Here is a 27,029-nt window from a genome sequence, read left to right on the forward strand (position 1 = left end):
AGGTGCTATGGGCTGACTGGTAAATGGTCCAAGCAGTCACAGGATTGGAAAATGATCCAATCAGACTTGTGGGTGGGGCACCCTGAAAGAGGATGATAGTCAGGGTCAGAGACAGCTGAGTGGAGACACAACCCCAGCTCCTGAAGGAAAAAACTGCCGATGCCAGCCCCTGAAGAACACAGTTCCAGCCTCCAAAAGAAGAAAGAAGGGGAAGACTGTCCATTCCTGGCCTCTGAAGAAAGAGGAAAAAAAGCATCCAGCAGTCACCTTCTGAGGAGGGAGCAAAGCCAAAGACTTTTGCAGAGACTGGGCCTCTGGTTCTGTCTCTGACATTGCTTTAAAGGAGCACCAAAGGCCCTGAGCCTGGTGTCTCAAAGAGCTGTTTGTTGGTATAACCCAATGACTCACAAAGGGCTGTTAACATGGGATGTCTCTGACACCTCCTCTGAGGGATCAGTAGAGACCATCACTACTGGCCAGTGAGGTTCAGCACTCCTGGTAAACAGTGGCAACCATCAGTGATGCTATCTGGGCTCACCACTTGTAGTTTACAGCCGCTACCTGTAGCTACAGTAAGCTCTGTGTTTCCCCTGTTTGTAAAGTAAACCCCATGGTTGTTGCTCCTGGAGCCTGAGGTTTCTTGCAATTGTGTGCGTGGGTGAAAACCCACAGACAGTGACCTGTCCTCTTATCGGACACTGTCCCTTGTTAGTCTATAGGCCCCTATTGTGGGGTGTTGTATTGCTATAGCGCTTGGTTTTGTTTTTTGGCCTTTTGGGGCTTTTTGGTGGCTCTCTGCTCTCAGAGCACAGGCAGTCGTTCTATCCTTCCGTCCAGCACCCTGCCTTGTTGCGCTTTTGCCTGCCCCTGTTTCAGTTTCATGATGGAATCTTTAAACAGAAATGATGAAATTACAGATTTGCACACTGTCTATCATCACACTATAGTTCTACAGAAGTGTGATTATCTTTCAAGGGTGTTTTAGTAGCGGGTATTTTGTTTTTCAAAGGAAATCCCTCATCCCTCTCTGTAATCAATATTCAAGTATGTGACAGATACATAAAAGGAGAATCCCACTCCTCAGATACTGTCATGGTGTATGACTCTAGGAATATCCTGTAGGTTCTGCAGAAGAAATGACTTCTCACCTTAAACAAAAACGTGAGACTTGGGCCTCACACTTAGAGCAAACCACAAAATGAGTCTTTGCTCCTCAGTATTGGTTTTCAGCTCTATTAACTCTGTCCCTTCCACTCCATTTCCCTCACTGCCAACAGTGATTTTGCATAAATATCACATTTCTGGTGTTACATTCCTACACAATAAAACCTCAGCGTTTTCTACTGCTTTAGAAAATAGCATAAATGTGTGTTAATAAATATTAACACAACATTCAAGATTTCCAATAAAACATGCCTTCTAATTGGCTCTGTGACAAATCTAGTACTCTGTTTTATTTTCTCCAACTTCAAAACAAGCATATGCGATTAAACTGCTATGTGATTTATAGTGTCACATCTTACACCTAAGTCTTTAATCCATTTTGAATTAATTTGTGTGTATGGTGTTAAATAGTAGATTAGTTTCATTTTATTAGATGGGGCTGTGCAGTTTTCTGAGTACTACCATTTTTGAAAAACTCTTTATTCCACTGTAAACTCTTGTCTCCTTTGTTGTAAATAAGTTGTCTGTATAAATGTGGTTTTACTTCTGGGTTCTCAATGGTTCTGTTCCATTGATCTGTATCTCTGCTTTTATTCCAGTACCAAGCCATTTTAATAAATACCACTTTGTTCTATAGTTTGAAATCAGGTAGCCTATACCTCCACTTTTGTTCATTAATCTCTGGAGGATTTTTTGTTTTTTTTTTTTTTTGCTATTTCAAGTCTTTGATTATACCAAATACATTTCAAGATTTATGTTCCACTTGTGAAAAGAATGTCTCTTGGATTTTAATAGGGATTGCATGGAATTTAAATATTGTTTTAGGTAAGACAGACAATTAAATTATATTAATATTTCCAATCCATGAGTATGGAATACCTTTCTCTCTCCTTGTGTCTTCTTCTGTTTCTTTCTACAGTTTTTTTTACAGCTTTTGGTATACAGTTCTTTCAATTCTTTGGTTAAATGTAGTACAAAGTATTTAATACTTTTTGATATGAGTTTAAATGGGATTGATTCTCATTTCTCTTTCTGCTAGTTCATTGCTTGCGTAAAGAAATGCAGCAGACACTTGTATTTTAATTTTGTACCCATCGGTTTCCTATATTTGTTTAGTATTTCTTAGAGTTTTACACTAGCGTTTTCAAGATTATCTGTGTATATTATCATGTCCTTTGCAAACAGTAATAGTCTTACTTCTTCAGTTCCAATCTGGATACCTTAATATCCTTTTCTTCTCTAATTACTTTTGCTAGGACTTCATCACTATATTGAATAGTAGTGGTGAGAGTAGAAAACCTTACCTTGTTCCTGATTTTACAGGACAAGCTTTCAGTTTTTTGTCATAGAGCTTTTGTCATCCACAGTTTTTGCTGTGGATTTGTCACCTATGGCTCTTAATATGTTGAAGTATATACTTCTACACCTATTATGTTGAGTTTTTATTAAAATAGGATGGTGAATATTATCCAATGTTTCTTTCTATGTCTATGGAGATGATTATATGACTTTTGCCCTTCCTTTCGTTGAATTGGTAAATCATATTTTGAACCATCTTTGCATTTCTGCAATAAATTCCACTTGATCACCATGAATGTTTCTCTAAATATATTGCTAACTTTATTTGTCAAGATTTTGTTGAGGAACTTTACATCTATGTTGATCAGAGATATTATTTTGTAGTATCTGTCTCGTCAATTGATATCTGCCTCTATTGGGGGCAAAGCAAGGAACTTCCTCATTTCTTGGTGACATCAACTCTCCTCCTCCCAAAACAATTTCTAATTTTCTTTCCACTTCTTGGTATATCAGTTACATAGAAGCATGCTATTTAATTTCCTCATATTTGGGGCCTCCCTAGTGGCCCAATGAATTAAGTCTCAGCACTATGAAGCTATTGGCAGCCACTGCAACATGAGTTTGATTTCTGGCCAGGGAGCTAACCCACATGGTACAGCATACCTCTCCTGTTTCACCTTCAGCAGTGTATTTCAGTCGATCCGCCTGCTCTGCTCCCACTCTGTCTCTGGTGAATCCTCTCACCCTCTCCCCCCTCACCTCTGGCTTACACCCCAGCTCTTGCATGCATAAAGTAAATCTTTTTAAAAAATAATAATTTCCTCATATTTGTTGATTTTCAATATCTAAGAATGGTTCAACATACACAAATCAATCAATGTAGTCAACCAGATTAAAAATAAATGTTGTAAGGAAATAAGTGAAAGATATAAAATAGAGAGATGAATAATTTTTAGTGTCAATGTCATTCATATTCTTTTAATCTTATTTGAAAATATCACAAGCTCACAGTTATTGTAAGACCTGAACATATGTACAGAATTTAATATAAATTTTACATGAAAATATAAGAAAATGAATAAATCATTTAGTGTTTTTAAAAAACATTTGGCTAAATTATAATGAAATAACCAGAGCAGAAATTCTAAAAATAATTTATAATCAAAGAAATGTAAAATGGTTATTTATCAAAAGAAATTATCTTTGGGAAAATTTGTCAAAAGAAGTTATCTTTGGGACAAACTGAGAGTAATTATTTTTAAAGCATCATTATGGACATATTTTCTGTTAGCATGCCTGTACTTATTAGGGACACAGGTAACATTATTTAAAAAGAAGGACCGCCTAGGTTTAAGTATTGCAAGAATATGCCATCTTCTATAACCAATGTATTCTCAACCAGTGATAAGTGATTTGAACATAGACAACTATTGTCATTTTAGAGAACACTAAAACAATGAGCTCTTTCCTTCATGAATCACTTGTTATATCTAAAATAATGCCAATTCAATTTAAATAATTGCTCAAGTCTAGACAAATAAATTCAACATGCTTCTGGTATTTTACTAGTCAATTATATTTTATTCTAACATATGTACAGAATTTAACATAAATTTTACATTTGAATATGAAGTCTTATCTATTTAAAAAATAAAACAACAAAGATGCATTCTATGCATATCGATACCTGCTAGTGTTTGGTATTATTTGTTGCTTAAACTTTTCACTGTAACACAAAGTTCAACTCAAAATGGATAAAAGACCTGAATGTAAGACCTGAAATCATACCATACAAATATATATAAAAGAAAACATAGGCAAAACACTGGATGACATACATTTCAGAAATATCTTTAAAGACATCCTCTAAGGCAAAGAAAATGAAGGAAAAGAAAAAGAGCTGGGGCTATAGCAGACTGAAAAGCTTCTGTACAGCAAAAGAGACAATAACCAAGACAAAGAGATACCTGACAGACTCAGAGAAAATATTTGTACTCCACAAAACTGATAAGGGACTGATATGAAATATTTAGAAAGAGTTTATATAACTCAACAGAAACAAAATAAAGAATCCAGTCAAAAGGTGGGCAGAAGAGCTAAAAAGACACTTCTCTGAAGAGGAAATGCAGATGGCCAACAGGCACATGAGAAAATGCTCAACAGCCCTTAAAATTAGGGAATTTTTTGCAAATAAAAATCTCAATGAGATATCACCTCACATCAGTAAGAATGGTCCACATTAGGGGCCTCCCTGGTGGCACAGCAGTTGAGCGCTGGGTTGCGAAGCTGCCCGCAGCCTCTGCAGCACCGGTTCGATCCCTGGCCACCAGATGAAGGTCCAACATGGCGTGCAGACCTCTCCTGCCGCCCGCTGCTCCCCTCAGCAGTGTACTTCGTCGGTATGCCTGTTCTGTTCCCCCCTCTGGCTTGGTGAATTCTCTCACCCTCCCGTGCTTCTGACTGTACCTGGTGCTTGTATAAATAAATAAATCTTTAAAAAAAAAAAAAGAATGGTCCACATTAAAAAAAAAAAAACACTAATAACAATAAATGCTAGTGGAAAAGGATTCCTTCTACATGACTGGTGAGAATGCAAACTGATCTACCCACTATGGAAAGCTGTGTGGAGGATCCTCAAATTATTAAAAATGAATCTACTGCATGACCCAGCAATTCTACTTCTAGGAATTTCCCCAAAGGACACAAAAACAATAATTCAAAAGGAAACCTGCACTCCTATGTTCATTGCAGCACTATTTACAATAGCTAAAATGCCCCAAAAGAGATGACTGGATCAAAAAGATATGGTATATATGCACAATGGAATATTATTCAGCAATCAAAAAAGATAAACTTATACCATTCATAGCAGCAATGGACAGAGCTGGAAGGGATTGTGCTCACTGAAATAAGTTGAAGAAAAAAGAAAAATATTGGATGGTTTCACTTATAAGAGGGACATAGAGATCGGGAAAAAAAAGACAAAACTAGCAGGCAAACTACAAATCAGAGACATTTACCAGGGGAGGGGAAGGTCTCAAAATGGGAAGGAAGAACACAAGGTCTATGGTGACACTTCACAGGTATTTTGGTGGTGGTAATTTTATGGGGACAGCACCAGAGAGGAGAAATCAAATATTGTACAAAAATGAACACTGATATAAAAATATATAAAATTAAAAAATAAACTTTACATGGATAATGGACCAACTCCACCTACATTTTACATCCCCTCGTTTGACTGCTCTTAAAATAATTTATAATAATACACTTTCAAGTTATTCTCTTTCCCTTTGTGCTCTTAATATTTTTGACATTGCAGTGTTATAAATTGTTCCCTTATTTCTGTTGCCACCTACAATTTCATGTTGCCATGTAAAATTTCTTAGGTTTACAGACTAATACCAGCACAGCCTTTGCAATTAAATCTTTAAACAATATTGGAACATTCTGTGGATAGTAATAATTGCAAGATGTACATGTTAGTTTAAATTGCTCTATTTGCCAATTATAACGAGGAGCATTATCTTCATAAAAGAAAAAAATGGCCTGTAATGATATTTTCAAGAAGAAATTTATTATGTATTAATCCAACCTGTAGAAAAGCATTTCCTTTTCTTTTATGTGGCCTAAATTAAGTAAAAACATCATACACTAAGCAGAAAAAAATCATGAAGCCAGTCCCTTGCTATTGTGTGGTGATGTGAATATAGAAGAGACTTCATGACTGGAAGGCATACATGATATTAAACAGGCCTTGGGGCTGTGAAGTGCTGAGAGTGGTCATGCCGAGCAACAGGCCACAGGAATGCAAATCATCCACAAAGCCAAGAGTCAAGCTAGCAGGTGGCCTTGCCCATTCATCTGGTGTCAACACACTGTTCAACTCTGGCCCTTTAACATCTGCAAAGGCCCTCTATTACTTTTAATTAAGGAGAATGCTGGCCACACAGTGTTCCTTCATACAAGAAAACCACAGTAAGAAAAAGTGGCATCTTCTACACACTGAGGGTCATTCCTCATTAGACAAATAAGTGTAGGCAGTGGAGTTAGATGGTGTGGTGGTTTTAGTTTCACATATTTTCCATACATTATTTCAGCATTTTATAGAATTTCTTTGGCTTCGTCATGACCAACCAAAGCTTTCATGAGAGGAGAAATGTGTTCTTTCAGTTTCTCTTAACATTCTATACTTTTGAAAGATTTCAACTTTACAGAGTTTTTGGAATAACAGTGGAAAGTGTCAGAGTATGGGATTAAGTCTGAGGACTGAATCTGAAGCCAAAGCTACTTGTAACTATAACTACCTGTCATTGTCTGGAATACACACACACACACACACACACACAAAGCACATATGCATTTTAAGTCAGTGTCAAAAACTACTTTAGCCACCACTCTTTAGGAGCCTATAAAGAGTGAAATTTCTTAGAGATACTATTCACTTATAGTAAATATTTAAATTTGAAAGATCATGCATGCAGGTTTCCAGAAAATTCATTGAAAATTTCGTTACAATGATTTTGTCATTTCATTAAGTTAGTGTTTTTCTCCTCTAAACATCTCTGAATGGCAGAATTTTACTTTCAGATATGATGTACAATGTCTGTAAGGGAAATTTTTTTTTTTGTTGGAAATAGATAAAACTTTCCTACAAAGAAACCAATTGATATAATTCTAAACTGTTAATCAAGAGTAAAATTTTTACTGACTCTAGTGAAATATTAAGTGTAGTAAGAATATCTTGAAATCATGGGTTTTATCTTTTATGACTATATCCATAAATCTTTGTATAATACACAATAGGCACTCAAAATGTGCTTGTTATGTGAATAAAGGAAAGAATGAGAGTGTGGGGCACTTTAAATACATAAATATGAGTAACAGTATACAATACAAAAAAGGTCACATACTTACTTAATAAAATATAATGCAATACACAGAGAAAGAACTTCCTCCATTATAAGTACAAACTTTTGAGCAAGATGTTCAAGAGATTCTTCAAATCCAGGTCCATCTAGATTTTGATTAATTTTCCATTATTCTTTCCTGCTAATTCAACCCTCTACCCCTATGCTTTTCACCTTTTAGGCATATGTATAAAACTTCTTCAAAAATCTACATTAAAAAGCTCCACATGGAACCTAATTTTATCCATGATCACCCAGTTAGGTCCCTGGTCTAAGTAACATATATGAAACTATTAAGAGTATTCCTGTGCTCAAAAGTTATTTCAAGCAATGATTTAGGCACACCAAACAAAGTATTTTTCTTATAGCACACATTTTCTTACTCCATCTATTTGTTCATGTTCTTCCTTTATTTTTCTTAAATGCTCTTTTACCTTAATTCTAATAAAAGTTTAAAAATTGCTTCTAAGATTCCTCTGTCCAACATAAAAGTCCCTGGGTAAAACCAATTGTTCTCTACCCTCTCCTAAATCACTTCATGTATTTTAATGAGCTTGTGTTACTCCAGAATACTGCAGCACATTAAATTTGGCTCCAAGCTTTCAATTATCAGGAGATTCAATATATGTCATTCCTAGAGAACTGATGGGGGATTTAGCTGGGCAGACAAAGGTCATCTTGACTTCACTGAGAATACACAGGCCTTTGGGACCATTTCTATAGTTCGTCTCCTTTTATACAAAGTCAAGTATTGAGCTCTCTAACCACACAGCTGTGTGTCCAGCTTCCTTCACAGCTATCCCTCCAGATATCCCGAGAGGGTGGAACTTGTATAGTGTTTTTCATCAGGAAATTCTGAGAGACATAAAGGTGTTATTTTTTCCAACTCCAATTGCAAGGAGACTAGAATTCAGAACACAGGACTAAATATACAATTGTGGGCTCTTTAAAGGAAGCATACACATTTCTCATGCTTTATTATTGCCAAAAATAAACTATAAAATATCCTTCTGCTATATCACTCCTCCATACATTTTTTAACCAATTACACAGATGTCTGTTTTGCTCTCTAGAATGCTAATGACTTTGCTGTAAGATTTGTAATGCATTCATTCAAAAATTTATATTAAGCAACTACTCTTAATCTGCTAATGCTATATGAGTGATACTCTTAAAAAGCACGTTATACTCTGGGAGGGAGGGAGGAGCACAAAGGCCTGTGGTGATGGTGCAAGGGTGCCTTGAGGAAGGAAATTCTATCGGGACTCAATCTGAGGGGGTAAGGAGAAGAAAATATTGTTTAAAAATAAAAAAAAAAAATAAAGTAAATGTACTTTTAAAAAAGCACATTATACTCTTTGCCGGTGATGAGAACAAAGAACCTACAAATTCTTGCTCTCTTTATGCATATAATCTGATTATTAGTCTCTAGACTGATTAAGGCTCGATGGTGGGAGGCACATCAATTCTATGTGTAGAAGGTGGGATTCCTAAAAAGTACTAGAAATTTACATAATGGACTTAGAAGAAAAGTAACTTTTGGTGGAACAGGGTAGGTGGTGTTAGCTGGCAATAAAGAAACCTGACTTGAACAAAAGGATGCTCAAATAAGTAGATTCATTGTCATATAGGGAAGTGCAACTTAACAACAAAGTTAAATAAATGCTCCTGTGTTTTCTTCTTTCCTTTTGTTTCATGCCCTGTAATTACCACCCAACTTGAGAAAATCCTGATAAAACCATATACTGAGTAGTAGTGATGTTGTGATGTAGAAAAGACAAGATCTTGAGTAAAATAAAAGCACTGTACCCCACAACAAGTTTTCTGCTGAAAACTTTTTGGGGAATTTTTCTTGGGGAGAGATCCTTTGAGGGAGCTGGTTGTGGAAAGTCCAGGCAGAGACCAACAATAAAGTGAGTGATTTAAACGATGAAGCAAAAAGCAGCACCGATGTACCAAGGAGACTGAGCAGTGGCTTCACACAACATAACTCAGAAGAGAAATTAAATATCAATAGTTCCCTCCCTTTTACCCCCAATCCATCCTAGAAGAAAGAAAAAGGAGAGCAGATGATTGGTTATTCTAATTTCTCTTAAGCAAAATTCAAGTTTCTGTCTCTCTATTTCCTACTTAGAAACATAATACTTTGCTAACTTCAGTACTGATACGCAGATAAATCAGTAAGAGTATATCAAGTCTACGAAAAACTAGGCACTGTGCACAGACTAGATTATTCTCCTGATGAACAGCAAAGGCTGGAATCAAGTTTAAAATTTCAAAGTTCAAACTGCTAAAATCCTAACTAGACTTAATTAGAATATGCTGATCTGCTGAGAATTTGGAGAAATTTCATACATGTTTATTTCATTATTAATAAAGAAAAAAATTACAGACGTGTGACAAAGTGCTATAGAAATAATATTTATGAATTTATAGTTTTACAAAGATTGTTTCCAATGTTTAAAGGTGCTATTTAAAAATACCATGCTCAAGAATATTATGCAATAAACTCACTCCCTTATTATTGCTGTTAAGTATCTACTAATCTTTCATATTTATTGTTAAGAATGACTCAGTATTTCACTCCTACATTAGTCATGGTTGCAGTTATACATCTGAAAGAGGATACTCATTAAGTTTTTAAAAAAAAAATTGTATAATAGTCTGTTCTGGGGAAGTGTGGCAATAAATATCTTCATATTTACTATCACAGATAATAAAATATCTACGTCAGAATTCATGTATTTCTCCAGAATTATTTTTTCTGTAATTGAAAGTACTGGTAGAATTCCTTTATTTCCCAATCACTGAAAGTTGGAACCATTATCATTTTATTTTTTTATGTCCTCTTTTATAGATTGGCACCCAACTCCATCTTTAACTCAAAACTCATTTTGTATGTAGAAATTTTTTTAAATATAAATTCTAAAGTGCTAATAAAAATGTCCCCACCAGGTTAAACAGAATGGACAAAATTTGATTCAAGTTTTGTAAGAAAAGTCTGGCAGTATCTTCTGGTATATAGTTTTTGACAGATGACTCGGACTCCTTTGGGAAGAAAGGCAGTTTTTCAAATACTTTTCCCATCCCTGGATTCTCGCAAGGATTCTATAGAAGTAATGAAGGGTTGGGGTCATCTAAACATGGTGAAGAAGAGAGTCACAGGAGATTAGAATGTATTCTAGGTATTGCTGGTCTTGATGGGCTCTTTGCTAGGTAAGGAGGTAAAACAGAATTGGGAAACTGCAGGTAAAAAAGTTGAAGGACACAAATCTAGTAGTGAAATAGTGTCTCTGGAGTTGGAATATTATAAATATAATAATGGATGTTGATGATTTGGTAAGTGAAAAAAACCATGAAAAAAAAAACAATGTGACTACATACAGGTCCAGGACTACATACATAAAAACACCACAAAACTATAATGCAAAGGGAACATTGAAAAAAAAAAATATCTGCAGTACATATGATAAAGGGTTAACAAGTTTATCAAGTAAGTATCACTTTTTGATCAATATGGAAAAGAAAAAGACACCCCAATGAAAATTGACAAACACAGACATAGACAATTCTCAAAATAAGAAATGCAAATTAGTAATAAACACATGAAGAACTGTTTAAACAGGGCCTCTCTGGTGGCACAAGGGGTTAAGTCTCAATCTATGAAGCTGTCCACAGCCTCTGCAGCATGAATTCGATCCCCAGCAAGGGAGCTACCCACATGGCACAGCAGACCCTCCTGCCTTGCCCGCTGCTCCCCTCAGCAGTGTATTTCAGTCAATCTGCCTGTTCTGTTCCCCACTCTGTCTCTGGTGGATCCTTTTACACCCACACCTCTGGCCTGTACCCCAGTTCTTGTATGCATAAATAAATCTTTAAAACAAAAAAAAACTAAACAAATTAAAACAGCCATCACATTGGCAAAAATATTTGTAAATTAAAACACCCAATGTTAGCACATTTTTAGTAATAATTATTCTCAATACTTTTTTTATTTAAATTTTATTTTTATATTCCCCATACAATTACAACCCCCTTATTTTGACCCCAACCCCTCCTTTCCCCACCCCCACCTCCCATAGAGAGTCTCTGTTCATAGTTGTTTTTTGATTTTGATATTTTCTTTCTTATATTCTTTTTCCTGGTCCCTTATTTAAGTTTTCTAGATTCCTGCTATGAGTGAGACCATCCGGTATTTTTCTTTTTCTTTCTGGCTTATTTCACTGAGGATGATCCCTTCCAGCTCCATCCATGTTGCTGCAAATTGCATGTGTTTATCTTTTTTGAATGCTAAGTAATATTCCATGGTGTATATGGACCACATCTTCTTGATCCAGTCATCTATTTTTGGGCATTTGGGTTGTTTCCAAAGCTTAGCTATTGTAAACAGTGCTGCTATAAACATAGGGGTGCAGGTGCTCTTTGGAATTGATGTTTCTGTGTCCTTTGGGTAAATACCTAGGAGTGGAATTGCTGGATCATATGGAAGCTCTATGATTAGTAGGTCAAGAAATCTCCACACAGCTCTCCATAGTGGTTGGACCAGTTTGCACACCCACCAACAGTGCAGAAGAGTTCCTTTTTCTCCACAACCTCGCCAACATTTGTTGCTGCTAGTTTTTTTAATATGTGCCATTCTCACTGGTGTAAGATGGTATCTCATGGTAGTTTTGATTTGCATTTCCCTGATAACAAGTGATGTTGAACATTTTTTTCATATGCCTGTTGGCCATTTGCATTTCCTCTTCAGAGAAGTTTCTTTTTAGCTCTTCTGCCCATTTTTTGACTGGATTATTTTCTTTGTTTGAGTCTCATCAGCTCTTTGTAGATTTTTGTGATCAGTCCTTTATCATTAGCGTTGTGTGCAAAAATGTTCTCCCAGGGGCCTCCCTGGTGGCGCAGCGGTTGAGCACTGGGTTGCGAAACTGCGCGGCCTCTGCGGCGCCGGTTCGATCCCCGGCTGCTCCCTGGCCACCGGAGGAGGGTCCCACATGGCGCGCAGACCTCTCCTGCCGCCCGCTGCTCCCCTCAGCAGTGTACTTCGGTCCTTCTGCCTGCTCTGCTCCCCGCTCTGGCTCTGGTGAATTCTCTCACCCTCCCGCACTTCTGACTGTACCCAGTGCATGTATAAAAACAAAACAAACAAACCAACCAGCAAACAAATAAATAAAGCATGCCTCTATAAAAAAAAAAAAAAAAAAAAAAATGTTCTCCCAGTTGGTGGGTTTTCTTTGTTTTTGTTATTATCTCTTTTGCTGTGCAGAAGCTCTTTAATTTGATGTAGTCCCAGCTGTTTATCTTTGCCTTCACTATCACTGCTTTGGGTGATGTGTCTGTAAAGATGTCTTTGATGTGCATATCATGTAGTGTTTCCCCTATATTTCCTTCTATGTATTTTATGGTTTCAGGTCTTATGTCTAGTTCTTCGATCCATTTTGAGTTGGTTTTTGTGCATGGTGTTAGGTAGTAGTCAAGCTTCATTCTTTTGCATGGAGCGACCCAGTTTTCTCAGCACCATTTATTGAACAGACTTTCTTTGCTCCAATGCATATTCTTTGCTCCTTTGTCAAAAATTAGTTGACATAAATCTGTGGGTTTATTTCTGGATTTTCTATTCAATTCCATTGGTCTGTGTGTCTGTTCTTGTTCCAATACCATGCAGTTTTGATGATTATGGCTTTGTAGTAGAGTTTGAAGTCTGGGAGTGTGATGCCTCCATTCCCTTCTTTTTTTTTTCAGGAGAGCTTTGGCTATTCGGGGTTTTTGATGATTTCATATGAATTTCATCATTAATTGTTCTATTTCTTTGAAGAATGACATTGAAATTTTGATTGGAATAGCATTGAATCTGTATACTGCTTTTGGTAGGATGGCCATTTTAATGTTTATTCTTCCAGTCCATGAGCATGGGATGTCTTTCCATTTCTTTGTGTCTTCTTCTATTTCTTTTAACAGTGTTTTATAGTTTTTCTTTGTATAGGTCCTTTACCTTTTTGGTTAGATTTATTCCCAAGTATTTGATTTTTTTTGTTTCGATAATAAAAGGGATTTTTTTTATTTCTTCTTCTTCAGATTTATTGTTTGTGTATAGGAAGGCTACTGACTTTTGCATGATGATTTTTTTATCCTGCCACTTTACTGAACTGATTGATTAGTTAAATTATTCTCATGCAATTCTGGTTGAAATTTAAATCTGAACAACTTTCTCAAACACTTGGGAAAAAATCGTTAAGAATCTCAAAATTGCACATATCCTTTGATGCACTAATTCTGTATTTAGGATTTTATTCTAGTACACAATAAAAAAATATGTGTGTTTGTTTATTTTTATTTTGGCATTTATTTAGCATATTAGTGAAAACTGTAATTATTATAAATGTTGGCACTCTCCTGTAGGAAATGGCTATATAAAGGTAGAATGAAATGTTGGACAATCTTTGAACATCACTTTTAAAATAAAATTTAGTAACAAGGAAATTGTCTTAAAAAAGTTTTAAGTAACAAGAACAGGCTAAAGAAGTATATGTACACAATTTGTCCCTCAAATAACTGTGTGTTTTTTTAGGGTGTTATGTATACACACAATAACATACATAATGCCTGGAAAGAAAAACTGTTAATGTGCTTATCTCCAGATGCAGGATGACTTAAAAATATTTTTCAATGGTATTCACTTTCTACACCATATGGGAACACTCAGTTACAGTTTGAGAGATGTCAGCATTGAAGGAGCAAGGATGAGATACAAAGTTAGAACAAGGGAGCTTTGACATCATTTGGGTTTCTGGATCCAGTCATGCATAAATCCAGCTCCCCGTCATCCTTCCCATACTTTTGTTGCGTATACAAACATGTTTCTCACACTTTGGTTTTTTGCCTGTTTTGTTTTCTTTTGTAGTCTTCACTGGGTTTCTATCATTTCAGTCAGAGGGGTAGAAAGTGATTAATATAACCACTATAAAGAATTACATGCAATAAATTCTTAATACATAAATCTCTGTCGTCATTTCCCACAATTTCACTATAATAGATTCCTAGCAGGGCCTGAGAGTATATAAAAATCTGACAGTCTGAAGTGGCAGTTGAATAAACTATGACATGGAGATGTTGTATGTGAAGAAGTCATTCATATAGGCAAGGCTTTAAAGGGTGACCCCATGTGGATATATTAGCCATTTCTTGGTTTTGGCCCTCAGTTTTGAAAGTCAAGACACTAGACTTTCATTAGTGAACACATGGTTCAGAGAAAATAACAACTCTAGCAGGAAAGCAAATTTATGGACTCATAACTATCAAAATATATCACTTTCCAAGTGAAATATTCATAGCATTGGATCAGTGCAACTCTGTCTATAGTAAAGCCAAATTATTCACCCGCCCACCCCCACCCCAACAACATTTGGCAAGGTCTGAAAGCATTTTTGGTTGTCACAACTGAGGGTTACTACTGGCATCTAGTCAGTAGAGACCAGGGATGCAACTAAACATCCCTCATCACATAACATGCAGTCCCTCAAGATAAAGAATTGCATAAATCCATAGAGCCAGGATTGAGAAACCTGCAAAAGGAACATATCACCCCAGTGATTAAGGTCCTTTATCCCAACTATTTATATATCTTCATTTACAGGATGTGCTAGAGATATATTAATAGTAGTCTATTTTTTTTTCTTTTTCTTTAACCATTCATTACGTTTTCTAGATCTAGTCTCCATACTGACCATTTATCATCACTAAATTCAGAAGTTTCCAAACAGACTCAACACAATTAATTATATTTCAGCTTTCTTGGTTCCAAACATTCCATTCCCATCTCCCTAGGAATATAACCATGTCAGCATAATTGGAGTTAAGGTGTGACCATAGCATTTGCCTCACAAAGAAAAGCTAGATCATATATGATGTGTATATTCCGCTTCTCTAGAAATTGTCAAATTGGTTGCTTCTGTTTACAATTCTTTAAACAGTTTAATTCCACATGCTAACCAATATTTGGTATTGCTAGACTTTAAATATTTGTTAATCTGGATATAAAGTGCTATTTGACTATTGTTTTAATAGCACTTTTCTGAATTCTAGGGCAGCTGAGAATCTTGTTAGTAATGTATTAGCCACTATAGTTTCTTTTACAACTTCTCTACGATATTCTTCAATCGTTTTCCCACTTGTTTACTCATTTTGTATTTGTTCAGTGTTTCTTAGTGACCTATAGGAATATTCCTGTTTCCTGGAATTTAATTATTTTCTCTATCATATTGGAATGCTATTAATAACAAGATAGCAATTCCTATAACTGAAAATACATTTCAAATCATATTTTAGTCTAAGAAAATGTGTACACGTGAGAGTTATCTTTAAAAATATGCTATTCCTTAGTAGTTGACTAATTTTCTGGCATGACAAAACTCTATTTTTAAATGATTATCAGTCACCAAGTATTAACATGTAACAAGTTTTTGAGTTCTATCTTCTAGTAATTTTGATTAAGAGAAACTAAAAGCAGTTGAAACAATTATACTAGTATTCATTGCAATAGTGATTTCATAGAAGCAGACATAAACATCCAATGTCTTATGTTTGAAAATAATTTTCACATTTAATAAATGCTTCCATATTATAACACTATTTTCTGGTGTTACATATATATGTGTGTGTATATTATATTTATATGTAAAATATATATATTTTTCAAGGCACCTTAATCAGTTCTTTACCTTTGAATTTTCTTCAAAACACAGATTTTCTGTAATAAGTTCATCAGTTATTAATTATATTATGCCATTTAAGGTAGTCATAAGTGTTTCATCTAATGATTTTAAAATAGACTATGATGTAATTCACTGGTGTTTATCTTTGCTGTGGGAAAACTACAACAGAGATTCATTTTATTTTATACAGAGCTGAATGGCATCTCTCCTATTTGCTTATTCAACAAATATTTATTGCATTTCCACTGTGTGGCAAGTGGTGTTTTAAATAGATTGAATATACTAGGATATATAGTAGGATATACAAAATAATATGAGATATACAAAATAAATTTAATCCCTGCCCTTTGGAGATAAACAATAAACAAGACAAATATGTACAATATGTTAGGGAATGATAGTATCTAGGGCAATATTTAAGTACTAAAAGTGAGTATCTATGTGGGAGGTGAAGGAAGAAGCACAATTTTCCATAGAATAATCCCACCCCATCAAAAAAAGCCTCACTGAAATGATATTCAGGGAAAGACTAATGAATGTAAATATATGGAAGAATAGCACTTTAACTAAAAGGTGAAACAAGAACAAAATTGTTAATGCCTTAGGCTTTAGGCATGAGACCTGGATGGCTGAAGGTCAGGGAAGTGGGGGGAGAGGAATAGGAGATAAGACCGCACAGGTAAGAAGCAATGAGGATTTTGGTTTTACTCTCAGTAAGGTGGGAAGTTTGTAGTAGCATGGCCACATCTGACTTATTTTTTAAAGGGGTCATTCTAGTCTTACTAGAAAGTCTAACAGGATATAAGGGCTTGCTTAAAGAAGACCTGCTAAAAGATGAAGCTGTCTCTCATCCTATCCTTCTTTAAAACCCACTCTCAGAGCCTCCCCTGGTGTCACAGGCAGTTGAGCGCTGCTCTGTAAAGCTGTCCACAGCCTCTGCAGTGTGTGTTCGATCCCCACCAGCAGGGAGGGTCCCACATGGTGCGCAGACCTCTCCTGCCGCCAGCTGCTCCCCTCAGCAGTGTATTTCATCAGTCTGCCTGTTCTGTGTCCCGCTCTGTCTCTGGTGAATCCTCTCACCTTCTCTCGCATCTGGCCTGTACCCTGGTTCCTGTATAAAAAAATAAATCTTAAAAAAAAAAAAAACACTGAGTATTTACCATTTTTCCTATTAAGGGTAACAATGATCTTCACATAGGTTAACACCTGGTCAATTCCAGTCCTTATATTTATTGACCTCTCAAGACCATCTGATCTCCTTGATACAGTTTTTTCATTTAGCTTCCAGGATATCACAGTCTCTTTATCTCATAACTCCTCCTCCTCCTCAGCTTCCTCTGCTAGCTTCAATTCCCCACTCCCAGACGCTCAACATACTCAGGGTTCATTCTTCTTCTTGTGTCCATCTATACTGACTTCCGTGATGATATCATCCAGTCTCCTAACTACAAACATTGTTTAAAAGCTGACAGCTCCTAATATTTATTTCTACTGAAACTGCTACTGAATTCAAACCCCATATATATAATCATTTGAGACAGTCATCCTCAGACATGCTCTATCTATGGCATTCTTCATCTTGCCAGGATCATTTCATTCTTCCAGTTGCTTAGGGTTAGGAAGCCAGACTAGCGATATAAATGTTAGGATTATCACACATGATTTTCAATGAACTTCTCTAAAAAATTATCTTTTTGTTTGCTTTTATCAGGATAGTTATATAAGGGCTCCCTTTTTTTGTTTATAAACAGTACTCTTCAATAAAATATATTTCTTATCTATATCTTAACTAAAATTTGTAATAATTATTTAGCTAGTACATGGCTGTAAATAAATTAAAAAATTAATAAGTAATGAAAGACTAAGCAATATAAATTAACAATTACAATGTTAAACAGATTTTCTGAAAAGCTTTGATATGTTGGTGACAGTTTGAAGGTATTTAAACTAACCATATTTGTTTTACTATTCCTCCTTTTTTCCAGCCCCTATAATCAATCTTTTGATAATTTCTGCTAAAGGGTCATTTTCAAAAAAAAAAAAAAAAGGTAAAATCGTGATTCGAATACATATATAAAATGAACATCTGTAAAATATTTTATCTAATTTGTTATTCACGAGGTTAGTGGGCAGATGTTAAACCTGTTAGCAAATGAAGCCAAAGAACACACACATTAATAAATTAGGATTATTGAAATGAATATATGAATAGACACAAAATTGGCTTATTTCACAGTGAAACTGGAAGGTCACTTTAATTTCTAATTTACAGAATTTATTTTCATGCCTATAGACCAGAATTATTCGCATAATTTTAAGTAAAATTTATAGGGTAGTGAAATAACTCAAAGGCTGTGAAAGGTAAAGAGCGGTCACAAAATTAGTGTCAGAAAACCTACAAGAGGATGCTGTGAACAATGTATAATATTTCTTTGATGTTATCTGGTAATTTTTTTGTTTATTCCACACTTCTCTATTGGCATATGTTTCTACCCATCTGTCACAGAAGAATAATTGGAAAAAAATGAAGCATAATCAAAAAATGTAGAAAGAGGAATTATTTTTCACTAGTCCAAACAAATTTCGATTTATATAAGAAAAATAGCAAATACAAAGCAATATGTTTTAGCAGCAGTCATTCTTCAATGAGTTTTGCTACATTACGTTTCTCCTCTAGATAATATTCAAATTTTTTATTTTACAATGATACTTCCATTAAATAATTATAGAAGACCTATTATTCTAGAATAATTCTACAGTAATTCTATGAAATCTACTGTAAGACTATTATTCTCTCATTGTAATAAATTAGTACTTGAGAAAAAGATTGCTTTGTGTGTCAAAGAACTTTAAACTTAAATATGTGGATACAATAAATAACTTCTAATCTTTGCCCTGGTCCCTGGCACACAGTGTCAAAATACTTGGAATTTCCTGAGTGAATAGGTGAGCCCTTAGCTAGCTTCAAGAGGAGGCTCAGCTGCAGAAAGGCCAACCAGAGGATTAGAGCACTGGTGCTTTGGGCTAGCCCAAAATCTGGCAAAAGGAGGGGAGCTGCATGTGAGTTTATCATGTAATCAATGATTTAATCATACTTACATAATGAAACCCTAATAAAATCTTAGATAACCAACTCAGTGGAACTTCAGGGTTGGGAACACAGTTATTTGCCGGGAGGGTGACAGGCAAAAACTGCATAAAGAGAAGACATGGAAGCTCTGTGTTCCCTCATTCCCCACCCTAGTCCTGGTCTATGTGTCTCTTCCATTTGACTGTTCCTGATTTGTACTGTTTATATAACAAAACTATAATCATGATTATAATACCTTAGTTGAATTCTATTAGTTGTTCTAGCAAATTATCAAACCTGATTGGGGGTTACAGGAATCTCTGATGTTTTAGCCAGTTAGTGAGAAATGCAGGTAGCCCTGAGACTTGCAACTAGCATCTCAAGTTGGGGCAATTCTGTGAAGGATTTTATCCTAAGCATGTGGGTTCTGTGCTGATTCTGGGTATACATTAGTAGGACTAAATTGAATTATATGAAATAAAATCACTCGGTTTCTGAGACTTGGTATCAGAGCAGGACATGTAAATACTGTCCAGTATAGAATGTGTGTCAGAGTGAAACACCTAAGGGATGACCAAATGTGATATTGAATTTGTCCATGTGATGTTCAATTATCAGCTTGATTCAGTTTAAGACAAATGGATTTATAAATCAAACTAAATCAAATTTTTCTATCTATGAGTATTGAGATCTAAATGCACAGAAATTGCAGTAAGATTTACCAAGGTAACTTTTCCAGAGGATTTCCTTTTCCACCCACATTACTGTATAAAGAGGAAGCTTCAGTGCCAGTTCTTCCTACTGCAAAGTAGAAATATGGAAGGTATCCAATGGTTGTGAATAGTGTAAGTGGTAAGCCTGAATGATGTAGGAACAAAACCTACTTTTTAAGTCATCATATTTCATTGCTTACACACATCTTTCTGGCATCTGAGCATCTTAATTTCATTTAAGCAATTTTTTCAGCCATCTACAAAATAAAAATATAAGGCTTTTTACAAAGAAATATTGGGAAAAATAGACTGAGATATAAACATTTTGTCTACAGGATTGTTATAGCAGCTCCCATTATAATGAAAGCAATGTTTTTTAAGCTTTCTTGCATTATAAATATAATGCTCCCAGTATTTCAGAAGCCAGGGCCTATTTATAATGGCCTTGGCCTCACTATGCCAAATCCTTAGCATGTGAACTGAAGCCAGAAAATCAAGGATCCAAATTACACCGCGGAGAATGCCAATGCAAGTTTCATTTCCATTTTCCAAGGCATAATAAGACTAAGCATTTAGAAAGTCCAGCAAAAAATATGCTTAGCCTTGAATCTTCAAATGTGTGAAAAATAGAAACTAGCATTTGATCTCTTTTCTTGATTTCTTGATTCAAATCTCCATAAAGCAGCACTGAAATTACTTGAAGCTGATTTTATGCCAAGGAGAAACATTATAAAAAAATGAAAACTACTCGAAGAAATTAAGTCAACATCAGACTTCACCACTTTCTTGTAAGGCACAATAGAGAAAGCTTACTGGTTTCAAAAGAAGAAAGAAGCCTCTATTATAGTAAAAGATCTAAGGATAAAACTACCAGGAAACAAAGTACTGCAATTATCACTACTATCTGTAGATCTCAGATGGTGAAAGAAACAAAATGGATGGATGGTTTATGATAACCACTGGAAAATGATGCTCTGTTATTGAGTAAAATTAACTTGCTGAGAACCTTCATTTCCACATCAGTCATAATTAGAGTATTGGTTTTCATACCTACATGGTACTAGGCCATCTTATAAACGGAAACACCCAAATTCTGGAACTGGAGCAATTTTTTTCTTCCTCTATTTTCCATTTCAACTATTGAATTACTACCAAATCATCACAACTGTTTATTATTACCCTAGCTAGAAGCTATGAAACTCTGAATGTTTCCATTATAAAAGTGTCTTACTTCCTGACAGGAATAGTTTTCCTTAGCCCAGATATTTCTAAAGTGTCTTCTAATCCCAAAGAGAATTCTGAAATCTTTAATTCCATAGTTTCAATTTGGAAAGAGTAATTTCTGTTTAGGAAAACACAGGTTTTTTGTTATATTTCAAGGGATATGTTAAGGTAGCACCTTCTCCTATTCAGTTAGCATATGAACTATAACACTGATCAGGTTCACACTAGCTCCTGAATCCCCACCCCATAAGCTGGGGAGACCTAATTGAATTTTTAAGGCAAGTAAAACATTTCCCGTAGAAGGCTCACAGTTCCCTTCAGAGTACTTCACTGTTTCAGAATGCCTGGTGGTGTTATTTCCAGGATCCTCTCTTACCAAAGACTCCTCAAGATTATTTTATGACTTAAAGTACAATTTCCAAAGGGGTGCATTGTTTAAAAGATTTAAATAACAGCTATCACTGGTACAGAAACATTTCACAATGCTGATTCAGCTTCCACTTTAGGCTGTTCTGATGATGACAGAGATTACAAATTAGCCTTTCCTTTACAGCAGTGATACTAATTTGATGCTTGAGATTGACCATTTAACCCAGAAATATTTATATGACATGGAAATGCTGTGTTTAGGTGGATGATAATCATTTTTTATGAAAAACTTCTTACTAAAGCTAGAACATTTATTTCATTCAATCAGTGTACCAAAAATTTAATTCTTCAATTTACCTATTATCCATCACAGTTGCCCATGATACACTGTCCTATAATTCCATCCTGATACTAATATATATTCTAAATTGACTAGCTTCAAATTTTAAAGTTTTTAAAAAGTTTTTATAAATCTAAAAGACCTGTGACATATCAGAAGACAATAATATTTTTTTATAAAATAAATCTTCAAAGATTACTTATTTTAGAAATAACCACAAACATCAATCCAAAATTTTCAGTTTTTTTTTTAATGATAGCATTTGACCCAGTTTAGCCTCAATAAATTAAAAAAAAACCTAACAGTCACATAACATTTTCTATCCATCTGATTCTTGGACATGTATTTTTTGACCTATTAAATAACGCATCTTTTTAAATGTAACAGTCTTTAAATATATTTGTAGTAGTACAGTCCCATAAAGTTGGTTTCCATATTAAGTAAAATTCAATTTAGCACAGTGTTTCTGTTTTTATCATTTCAAGTATTTTCAATCTGTTTAAGAACAGAAATTCTGGTTAGTTCTTTAATATAAAGAAAAAATAGGAAAAAAAATCGCTATAATTTTCTTTGTTGACTCTAGCAGTTCAGTAATTACAAGTATTTGACTATTTTATTTATCAATCTCATAAGTGCTTCTACAGACATATACAAAATTGGCATTAAAAATTTAGCCTTTTTTGAGTATTATAGTAATAACTGGTAAATATATTTACCAATTATAGTAATAATATATTTATATATGCCAATTATTTATATATATATATACATCAATTATTATAGCAATAATTTGTAAATATATTTCAGAAGGACTACATTATTTAAACAAATTTTAAAAACTGGTAATAATTACCACCACATAACAATGCCTAAATTAACATAATTTTGTCTTTATGATTCACTACATCTACAAAGACTTACCAACCTTTCAATAAAAAGCAGGAGTAAACACTTAACCTAGAAAGACTCCTAGAACACCTTGCTAAAAATCCTGGCTTTGTGTTCTTACCAGTCTTAAACTGTTATAATACTTATTCAACCAAATTGTCCTCTTCTGCCACCCTTTCTGTGCCTGCCCCCATTGAAACCAAACTTCAAAATCTCAATAAAATCCGTCTGAGAAATCTTCCCCTTCTGAAATTCTACTGATGCTCTCTTAGTACAATGAACAATAAACTCAGCTTTGTCTTACCATGGTTGTTGTTGATATTGAACATAAATATAATTGAAAACATTTATCCCTGCCCCCCCATATAACTGTCTCTAAGTCAATGCAATTTTGAATCTATATTTTTTATTTAGTTGGACAGCATACCTTAAGGGATATATATTTTGGGGGAAATCTTAATCAAGTAGCATAGCCTTAAAACTTTGAAGTGTTACTTGAACTAGATGGTAGTAAAATGCTCACAAAATAGGAGACATGCTTTTCCGTGTTACAAGAGTAGTAATAGAACGGAACATTCTCCACACTTTTTCCAAGTTTTTAAAGGTCTATTTACTGTGTTTTATGTAGAAGTTATGAAGTCCTACCACAAAATGAATAGCATTGGAAAAACCATTCACTACCACATTCAAAGGAGTTGGAAAACATAACATGTGTGAATTACCCATCTTTATCTTAAAGAGAAGAAACATGCATTGATTCCTCTGGAAAGTGCCATGATTAAAATGCTTGTGGTGAGACCTTTCTGAAATTTAGATCTAGATCCACATACATAACTCATTCCACTGGGCCATTCCATATCCCCACAGCGTTGCCTTAATGTCAAACCTTATACACTACCATTCTGTTCAACGGCAATGACAGAGCCAAATCTGTGCTTCTCATTTTCAAAGTTCTATATTTTTAAAGAGTGTGATCAGTGCCCACTACCCATTAAGTCAGTAAGAAGTATTTTACTGAGACCAGTTAAAGGAATGAGGTAAAGGCAGCAAGGGAGATGAGAAAGTTAGGGAGAAATGGAGAGATGTGACACAAAGGGAAGAAACAAGTGAGAATGCGCTCCCAGAATTTCTCCTACACAGCAATAAACACAGGAACATGCACTGCTGGCTCAGTTAAGCTGAAATAGGCAGTTAAGAGTTACAAAGAACATTTGTGCTTTTACTTCCTAGAATCTAATAATAAGTGGTAAGGCTCATATTCTCTCTCTCTCTCTTACACACACACAAAATTATCAAAATCTTCTTATAATTGTTTGATTCATTTACTTAATGATCGGTATGATGTCTTTTTCATATATATATACATATATATTTTTAAGATTCATTTTATTTATACAATAGCTGGGGTACAGGCCAGAGGTGCAGGAGGGTGAGAGGATTCACCAGAGACAGAGTGGGGAGCAGAGCAGGCAGACAGACCGAAGGCAATGCTGAGGGGAGCAGCAGGCACAGGAGAGGTCTGCTGCGCCATGTGGGACTCTCCCTGGCCAGCCAGGAATTGTACCCGCACTGCAGAGGCTGCAGAGACAGATTCACAGTGGTGCGCTCAACCCGCTGCACCACAGGGAGGCCCTATTTTATATATTTTTTACATCATTTTTCATTTTTGTACAATGTATGCTTTCTCATTTCGATTATAGTCCCACAAAATTCCCACCACCAACTCACCCATGTACCATTGTAACAGGGTGGTCCCCAGGAAAGGGGGAGGTTCCAGGTTCCCTGCCCCACCCAAAAGGAGGGTGGAGCTGTGTAGGTAGAGAAGAAGCTGCAGAGGAAACCGAGGAAGGAAGGAAGCAGGATAGAGAGCCAGAAGGAGACCTGGAGGAGGCACATGGAGCCGAGAGACATGTGAAGAAACTACTCTTGCCTTTTGGTCGTGGACTGGGTGACACAGACGTGGGTGAGAGACCCGTGGGGAGGTGACAATGGCGGTTTTTGTCTTGCTTTCGATTTTGTTCTTTTCCCTCTAGACTTGTCTGGTTGCTTCTGATCCTTTTCTGTGGGTCCCCACTGTAAGATGCTTTAGACCTGTGGTGGGCTTTGGAGCCTTGCTCTGGGCCTACCCCATTTGGATGGACTTTTACCCATGAGGGGACAGGTAACTTTGGATGCTTGATTTAGAAACTAGATTCTTTGCCTTTCCTGTATTGTTTACTAATTGTATGAAAGTTCCTTCCCATTAAAGTCTCACATGTTTTGTGTTGATGCTGCGGATGGCAGAACCCATTTAGAGTAGGCAGGTTTGTTGGGTCTGGGCTGCCCCTCTCCCTGCCCTGTAACACCATCACCATAGTCCCTTGTGCTCTTCCCATCCCTGTTTTGGTCCTACTGCCTTCTCCCCCTCCCCTGACCCCCCGCCTGTAGAATGTCTCTGGTTTATAGTTGCCTACTGATTTTGATTTTCACTTTATTATAATAACTTTGCCTCCCATCCCCATCCCTTATTTGGATCCTCTACATTCCTCTTATAATTGAAACCATCCTGTAATTTTCTTTTTCTTTCTGGCTCATATCACTAAGCATAATCCCATCCAGATTCACCCATGTTGTTGTGAATGGCATGGATTTGTCTTTTTTGATTGCTGAGCGATATCCCATTGTGTATATATACCACATCTTGTTGGTCTGTCATCTGTTTTGGGGCATTTGGGTTGTTTCCATAACTTACCTATTGTAAATAGTGCTGCAACAAACATAGGGGTGGAGGTATCATTTTGAATAAATGTTTTGCCATCCTTTGGGTAGATACCTAGGAGTGGAATTGCTGGATCATATGGAAGCTCCATTTTTAGCAGTTTGAGGAATTCCCACACAGCTTTCCATAGTAGTTGGGCCAATTTACATTCCTACTGGTAGTGTAGGAGAGTTCCTTTTTCTCCACATCCTCGCCAACATTTGTTGTTGCTAGTTTTTTGATATGTGCCATTCTCACTGATGTAAGATGTTATCTCATTGTGGTTTTGATTTGCATTTCTCCAATTACGAGTGATGTTGAACATGGAACAAAGACAGTTTGCTCAATAAATGGTTCTGGGCAAACTGGGCTGCTACATGCAAAAAATTGAAGCTAGACTATTACCTTTCACCATCCACCAAAACCAACTCAAAATGGGTTAAAGAACTAGACATAAGTCCTGACTCCATTAAATATATAGAAGAAAAAAATTGGCAAAACACTATATGACATACACCTCAATATCATCTTTAAAGATACATCACCCAAAGCAAAGATAGTGAAGGAAAAGATAAACATCTGGGACTACATCAAATTAAAAGATCTTCTGTACAGCAAAAGAGACATTAACCAAAACAAAGAGACACCCCACTGATTGGGAGAAAAATTTTGCACACAATACTAATCATAAGGGACTGATCACAAAAATCTAAAAAGAGCTGACGAAACTCAACAAAACAGAGCAAACAACCCAGTCAAAAAAACGGGCAGAAGAGCTAAAAAGAAACTTCTCCAAAGAGGAAATGCAAAGGCCAACAGGCATTTGGAATGATGTCTTAAGGATGGTTTCAGTCTTTGAAATTAAATTCATGCTGAGTCATGCTATACTGCAAAACATTTTGTTTTTAACAGCCCATTCCTTAGGATGCTCTGCTTGTTTTAACCGTTTTTTTTTTTTCCTTCAACCCAGGTACAAATATATTTTTCTAAGAGCTTTTCTACTTCAACTCATTAGTGTAATTAATCCTCAGACTACTTGTTTAGTAGGTAGATCAGTTTGTAAGTAGGTATTTTTCCTTTTTTTTAGATTTAAAAATATGACCTTGTCTTTTGGAGTACTCTTACCAAAAAAGGAAGCTATGAAAATTTTTCAGAAATGTAGGTAAATGGGTACAGGAGAAAGTTTCAACAAATTTCACAGTATATAATTTGAAGATAATAGAGGACAAGCTGTATTTAAAGTACTTAACACATTTCTGGAGGAAGTGTTGATTATTTATGAAAATTCTTTAAATTTTCTGGAATAATTACTATTTTTACCTGTTCTCTTTTGGATCCAGAAGGATGTGGGTTTTATTCACTTTAGACAATATATAATTTTAAAAATGAGTGAAAAAATCATGTCAGATAACATTTTTTGTTTTATGTTTAGGAATCCACTTCATTTCGTAAAAACTAAAATGGGATGGATTTTTGGTTTGTTTTGTTTTCTTTTGCCTTTTTACTATTGAGGGATGCAATACGCAGGAGATTTTGGCATTCACAGATCCCGTAAATGTAGAAAAGATCAGATTAATATTAAGTGGGTTATAATGATAATAGTTTTT

The 27,029-nt window shown here is 35.5% G+C and overlaps 1 protein-coding gene across 1 annotated transcript in view; it reads right to left on the reverse strand.

Annotated features, from left to right (window-relative positions):
* The window catches only part of HMGCLL1 (3-hydroxymethyl-3-methylglutaryl-CoA lyase like 1), a 255,407-nt gene that overhangs the window by 194,949 nt on the left and 33,429 nt on the right, over positions 1–27,029 (reverse strand). The window lies entirely within an intron of this gene.

Source organism: Talpa occidentalis, unplaced genomic scaffold, assembly GCF_014898055.3.
Source record: "Talpa occidentalis isolate TD23 unplaced genomic scaffold, MPIMG_talOcc4v2.1 talOcc4.2, whole genome shotgun sequence".
In the NCBI taxonomy this organism is placed as follows: Eukaryota; Metazoa; Chordata; class Mammalia; order Eulipotyphla; family Talpidae; genus Talpa; species Talpa occidentalis.